Source organism: Leopardus geoffroyi, chromosome C2 (genome assembly GCF_018350155.1).
Source record: "Leopardus geoffroyi isolate Oge1 chromosome C2, O.geoffroyi_Oge1_pat1.0, whole genome shotgun sequence".
In the NCBI taxonomy this organism is placed as follows: Eukaryota; Metazoa; Chordata; class Mammalia; order Carnivora; family Felidae; genus Leopardus; species Leopardus geoffroyi.
The window spans coordinates 49,726,679-49,733,074 of record NC_059333.1 but is presented as its reverse complement, the minus strand read 5'-3'; the positions used below and the strand labels follow the sequence as shown (position 1 = coordinate 49,733,074).

The 6,396-nt window shown below is 39.3% G+C and overlaps 1 pseudogene; it reads left to right on the top strand.

The window, feature by feature from the left end:
• Positions 1 to 428: 428 nt before the first annotated feature.
• Positions 429 to 942, top strand: LOC123576096 (annotated as a pseudogene).
• Positions 943 to 6,396: the final 5,454 nt, after the last annotated feature.

The window sequence follows — 6,396 nt, the reverse complement described above, 5'->3', positions numbered from 1 at the left end:
ATTTACCCTTTAATTGCCTTTCTGATTGTTTATATCTTAAACTTAAGTATACAGTGAAGTCTAAATAATTTTCCTTTGCAATTATTTCAGTGCTTTGGTATTTAGAAAGACTTTTCTCAGCTAAAATGCAAGTAGAAATTTACTGACACTTTTACTATCTTTTTATAGTTTAAAATTTTCGCATTTAATTTTTCAAGGTATTTCTTATTATTTTTTTTGTGTACACTGTGAGGTTAGATTTCAAATGCATTTTGTTTTAAATAACCAAGTCTCTCAATGATTTATTGACCTATCCCCTCCCCTTTGTCATGCTTTCTTTATTATCTATTATGCTCCTGTTTTTTCTAGGGTCTTTTTGTTAATTATCTTGCTAAAAGTATTTTAAAGGTTTAAAATCCTTCATAACAGGAGAAAGAGGGCTGGTCTGAGATGAGTAGCAGGAGAGAAAGTTTACTATACAATTCTACCAAATTCTAACCTCTGTGTTAAGATCGTTTCCAACAAGGGCCCGGCAGAATGGCTCCCACAAAGAGTAATGAGAATAAGGAAGGTCATTCTGCCATCAACAAGGCAGTGACCAGAGAGCACACCATCGACATTCACAAATTAATCCATGGGGTGGGTTTCAAGAAGTGTGGCCCATGGACACTCAAAGAGATCTGGGAATTTGCCATGGAGGAGATGGGAACTACAGATGTGCACACTGAGACCAGGCTTCACAAAGCTGTCTGGGCTGAAGGAATAAGGAATATTCCACACATATCTGTGTGCGGCTGCCCAGAAAATGTAATGAGGATGAAGATTCACCAAAAAGCTCTATTTGTTGGTTAGTTATGTGTGTGTCACCACTTTCAAAAATCTGAAGACAGTTAATGTGGATGAGGACTAACCACTGATTGTCAAATAAAAGTAGAAAACCACCAAAAAGAAAAACAAAACAGCAAAGGAAGCAATGTTTTTTCTACACTTCCCCTAACTGTCCTTGAGCATAAAAACCTTACTTTTAAAGCAAGCAGGAAACTGTTAGAGTAACAGCTATCACCACATGACTGGAGAGATGTCCAGGAGCTAGAAGGAATTGTGAGCCCTAACAGGGTGTTATTCCATCTTTAGGATACACCCCGGAGTACTCATGGTGTACCACTGTCATCAAAGTTGCTCAGGGCTCATTTAAATCCTGGTTCTGTCACATCCTGGCTGTGTAACCTGGGTGTGGTTCTAAACATCTATTTCCTCACCATAAAATGAGCTCATATAATGCCCCTATCACTGGACTCTTGTAAGAATTAGATGAAATAATAAACAGATGGCATTTGACAATGCTGAACACACAGTAGGTATTCAAGAAAAGATGGCTCCCTACACCACTCCTAACTGCCTCCTTCCAGAGAGAGCCCAGTGGCATGTGAACAGAGCAGCTACACTCCATGTCTTTCAACACGTGACTGGAACTTTTATTAGGGAAGGTGGCCTTATAGGTTACCCAGTCACCTTCTCTTTTCATCTTTGCCTAAAGTTAGCTTCCATGGAAACTACCCACAAGATTTAAGACAACAATTATTGATCCAAGACCTTCCCTCCACATAATCTTTTTCATTGATTCCTTTCCAGCCATCCTTTCTCCTGATGCCTAGCAGATGATGGATTCAAGTACATAATAGAACCTCCCCAGAGAAGGAGCAGTGGATGTTCAGAGTATATTCAGATTACAAAGCTACTGTAGTAGAGTCATCTCAACCAGCTCTCATCTTCTCCCTGCTCCTATGGGTTGGGGTGAATCTAAGAATTAGAGGGAAGCAATTTGAAGCAGACATCATTTATCATCAGCCAGTGTGAGATCACATTGTAGTATAACTTAGGGCCATAGAATCCATGAACACTGTGTTAGCAATATTAACTAGAGTACTCATTCAAAGGAATATAAAGAATATAAAGTTAAGCACTGACAATCAGTAATGCCTGAGGCTGCAAAATCTGCAATTTACAAGAAAGGACTGAGAGACTAGAAATTTGGTTATTAATAGTAAGGGTCCTCAGAAAAAGTGTGGGTGGGTCAAAAATACCAAGAAAGGGGTTAAAGGAAAAGAAATGCTGGAAATAAAAGAAGGGAAAAGCATTAAGAAAGGGTTGTCCCTGTAGGACAGTCCTCTTTGTCCCCAAAACCTAAGCAGAGAGACTTTGTGGAAGGAAGAGAACAAGGGAATTCTGGAGATATATCATGGGCAAGGCACCCAATTTCCTCCCCTTACCCACAGAACTTTGAGAAAACTATCTAAACTCCCCAGTAAAAAAAACCACATGAGCCTTCACTGAGGCTCAATGTGGTTTCAGTTGAGGGAAAGTGAGTCATTAACTCCCTCCTCATGACCATGTGAGGGTCTCTCTAGCCCCACCCTGTGGACTGCTGGGCAGTGAGGAAAACCCACCTGCAGATAATGTCCTGGCTGAAGACACGCTAGGACAATCCCTGTCAAATAGTTAAGGAGCAGAGATGCCATACAGGTGAATGACACAGCCAGAAGTTGCTCAGGCATTTTGGCAAAGGCCATTCCCTAGGAAGATCGCCATTCTCCCTATTTCCTCCCTCAGAGCTGAGATGTCCTTTTCCCCATCCTTAGATATTTGGAAGTGCCGGCTTTCCCTGTCTGATCCGTGCTTTCCAACACCCTATCTCCAAAACTTCTCTTTGGCCCTTCCCCTAGGGTCCAGCACCTACTTCCTGATTCAAGGCCCTGAAGCAGTGTCCTCCTCATCTTCATCAGCATTTCCTGCCCCCCCCCCAAGCCCCTAGCTCCAACATTCCATTTCTTATCTGTCTCTACCTGGCCACAATATTTGGGCTCTTCTGGCCAGATATTCCCCTAGCCCTAATAGATTAACTCACCCTGCACTGCTTTTTTTCCCCCCTCTGCAAATTCATTAACCAGCTGATCTAAATATAAGCTCCATAAAGGTGGGGGTTTTGGTCTGCTATGCTCACTACTATACCTTGAGCGTCTGGAATAGTGCCTGGCATCTAGTAAGCTGTTAGTAAATATTTGTTGGGTTAATTAATGAATCTCACTAAAAATTAACCCTTCCTCTCCACAACTTCTCCTCTAGTATCAGCAGGTAATCTTCAGCCCGAAGGTTCCCATCTCCTTGCATGGCAAACCCAGAGCCACCTCCAGAATTTGAAGGTCATATTTACATTTTAAAGAGAATCAACCCTTGAAGAGTTGTTTTGTTTTCTTATCCATTTTTAAATACCTATACCCTACATTTATATACCTTACACATGTATATAATCAACTATTTTTATTTAATCTTTTGAGGGTTTTTCTTAGTCTCCAAACATTTTTGGTAGAAAGGAATGCTTTGAAAAAAAGATATATATCCTCTCCCTGTATAAACTCATAAAGAGTGACTCTGATATATTTGATGGCACATTCTTTTACTACCTACAGAACCAGATGTTAAGAATTTGAAATAATTAACTCTTTGAAAGTAGTTCTTGCCGTTACCACGTCACATTTTAGGATTTAACAGAGACGCAGAAGTAAGCTGGCTTTGCGGCCCATGGAACTCGACCACTAGCTACTTGATCTTGAACCAAACATTGAAGGCCCCTGAGTCTAAGCGACTAGTGTGTAAAAAAAGGTGCCAAGATCTACCTCACAGGGTAGTTGGTGTGAAGATACAAGATAATGCATACAGAGCAAACGATACAAAAATCTACTGCATAGCAGGTGTTTAATAAATTATAGCTACTAATTTTAATATTTCTATTATTACTCAAGAGATTATTTGCATCCTAATGTAAATGTACTATGCCTGCAATTAAGGTAAGAAGCCACAAGATGAGGGGTGCCTGAATGGCTCAGTTAGTTGAGCGTCTGACTCTTAATTTCAGCTTAGGTCATGATCCCAGGACTGTGAGTTCAAGCCCTGCACTGGGCTCTGTGCTGAGAGTGGAGCCTGCTTGGGATTCTCTCTCTTTCTCCCTCTGCCCCTACACCCTCCCCCCCCCCCACACACACACACAGCAATTTGTGCATGCATATGCTGTTCCTCTCTCCCTCTCTCAAATTAAAAGAAAAAAAAAGTCACAAGATGAAGTTGATGTCTTTATGGCCTGAGTAGTAAAAATCACCTTGTCTCCTTTTTCTGTTTTACCAAACAAGAGATGGTTTTTTCCCAGTGTCTCTGTCAGGCCTCTTGGTTTTCATTTCACCAACCATACTTCAGGTATAATTTACCTGAAATGGAAAGAAGTCTGTTTTTCATATTTAGTACCATAAAACTGAGCTCTATTTTTAACTATATGAGTAATTAGTATACCAAACACATATTTCAAAGCCAACAATCTAAAAAGAAAATAAATACCAAAGGGCAACACTTTGGTAGCTTTTTATCAATATGTAACTGATGGTGTTTATTCCAATACCAAATCTTGATAACTCTCCCAATTTCCATTAATTTAACCTCCTTCCTTAAAACTGTAATCATATCAAGGATGTAGGGCTACCAGTCCTCTCAGTATCTTTTTTATGGTGCTTCCTCCATCAGCATCTGGTTTCCCTCTTCTAGTTAAGTGATGAATAGGATTTAATTTCACTTTCTCCCCCTCTTGCTTCTACAGCCTCAGAACACAACACCTCCTATCCCTTGCACTAGGCACAGCCAAGTGACATATTAAGTGCTACTGAGGATTGCTATGGGAGTGTTGTCTCTGGTGCTGGCCAGTAGGACTATGAGGTCCCAGGCCAGTCATGTCACCTGTGGAATTCAGTGCCATCCTCTCTAGAACATGGTCTCCAGAATCTATGGAAGCTCTGAGAATCCATGACTTCATGATTTCTTAAAGATAAAAATGGTCAGTCCAAAGTTAAAAAAAAAATAATAATAATATGGGAAAGTAAATTCAGTAAAACTAGACCTCCAATATAGACAATCAAAATGTAACAGAAATCTCTGAAAGACTCTGTTTCTCGGAACCCACTGAGTAAATAAACCAATGTGTTAGAGGTCCCTAATGAGTGCAACTTCCTCAATTTTTGATTTGTGTCTGTGTGCTTTGTCCTCTTAGATTATAAATTCCTCCAGGAATGGAAATAGACCTTTTTCCAGCTCAATGTCTATCCCATAATAATCCAACAAGAATCACTTGAAAGCTGATAGCTGACTGACCGATTAAAAATCTGCTTTTGTTGACAGAGTTATACAAATCCTATTTGGTAGCACTGTAAAAAATATATATGAAATGCACTGACAAGTTTAACTTTTATTTGGCATATGGAGGGAGAGGTTCCGTGGTTCACTCTTTTACTGGGAAAGCTATCAAGTAACCTTATCTTGTTCCAGCACCTATGCCAAATCATATCTACCTGTGACTTTCACAATTTGTTTCTACTTACATATTCTTTTAGTGGCTCCACATTTCAAGACATTGTATTTGGTGACATAGACTTTATAACCTAATAAATTCAAAATGCTCATATTTTATAGTTCATTCAAACCAGCAATCTAAACTCCTTTTAAATAGAAAACGTTACTAATTCCCAACCCTTGTTAAAGTCTTGCATCTAATTTCTCAGTTCTTGTTCCTAGGATGCATAGCATTGCTGGAAAACTTTTATGAAGCCATGCTCAAAAACATCCTGGTGTAAAATAATAAAGGACAAATATAAAGAGGGATGTAGCCTGTAATTCAAACAGTGATGGATAATATACGTGCTTAAAGATAAACCCAAGGTAAAAATTAACAACTGTTCAAAAACTCATTCTCCTTACTTTGTTATTTCTGGTTTTCAATTGCTATAATTAAAAGGACTTGTTTCCCATGAACATCAAAGACAGCAGACAGATGCTATAAAATGCTTACAAAAACCTTATTTTCAGTTTGTTGCCAATATTTTAAAGGAAGAAACAAAGTGTGAGAGTTCTAGATTCCTCTATGCTCATTGCAATTTGAGATTTGAGCTCCTTATCATCATTGCCATTGTCCCTTGTTATTGTTTTTTCCTTCCCCAGATTCAACACTGACTTTCTTTGTTATTCTGGCCAACCCATTCAATCACTATGGCAGATTCTGCTAGAATTGTTCTTGACTCATCAAGCTCACAGGTAGGCAATGAAAATTTGGGAGACTGAAGACTGAAGAATATTAAATAAAGAGGGTATTTAATGGTGCTGTATTGAAGTGTTGTAAAGACAGAGATTGAAGATGGAAATGGACTCCCAGAGACAGCCAGATTTATAAATCAACACTCAACATTGTGCCCTGTGGAATCTAACTGATTGTGAACTAGCTCACAACATCTTAAGCCTTCTCTTGGATTGTTTCTCCCCTGACTTTGACCCGACACCAGGTCAAAACTCTCCAGCAGTATCTACTCCTGCCATTCCTCAGAATCA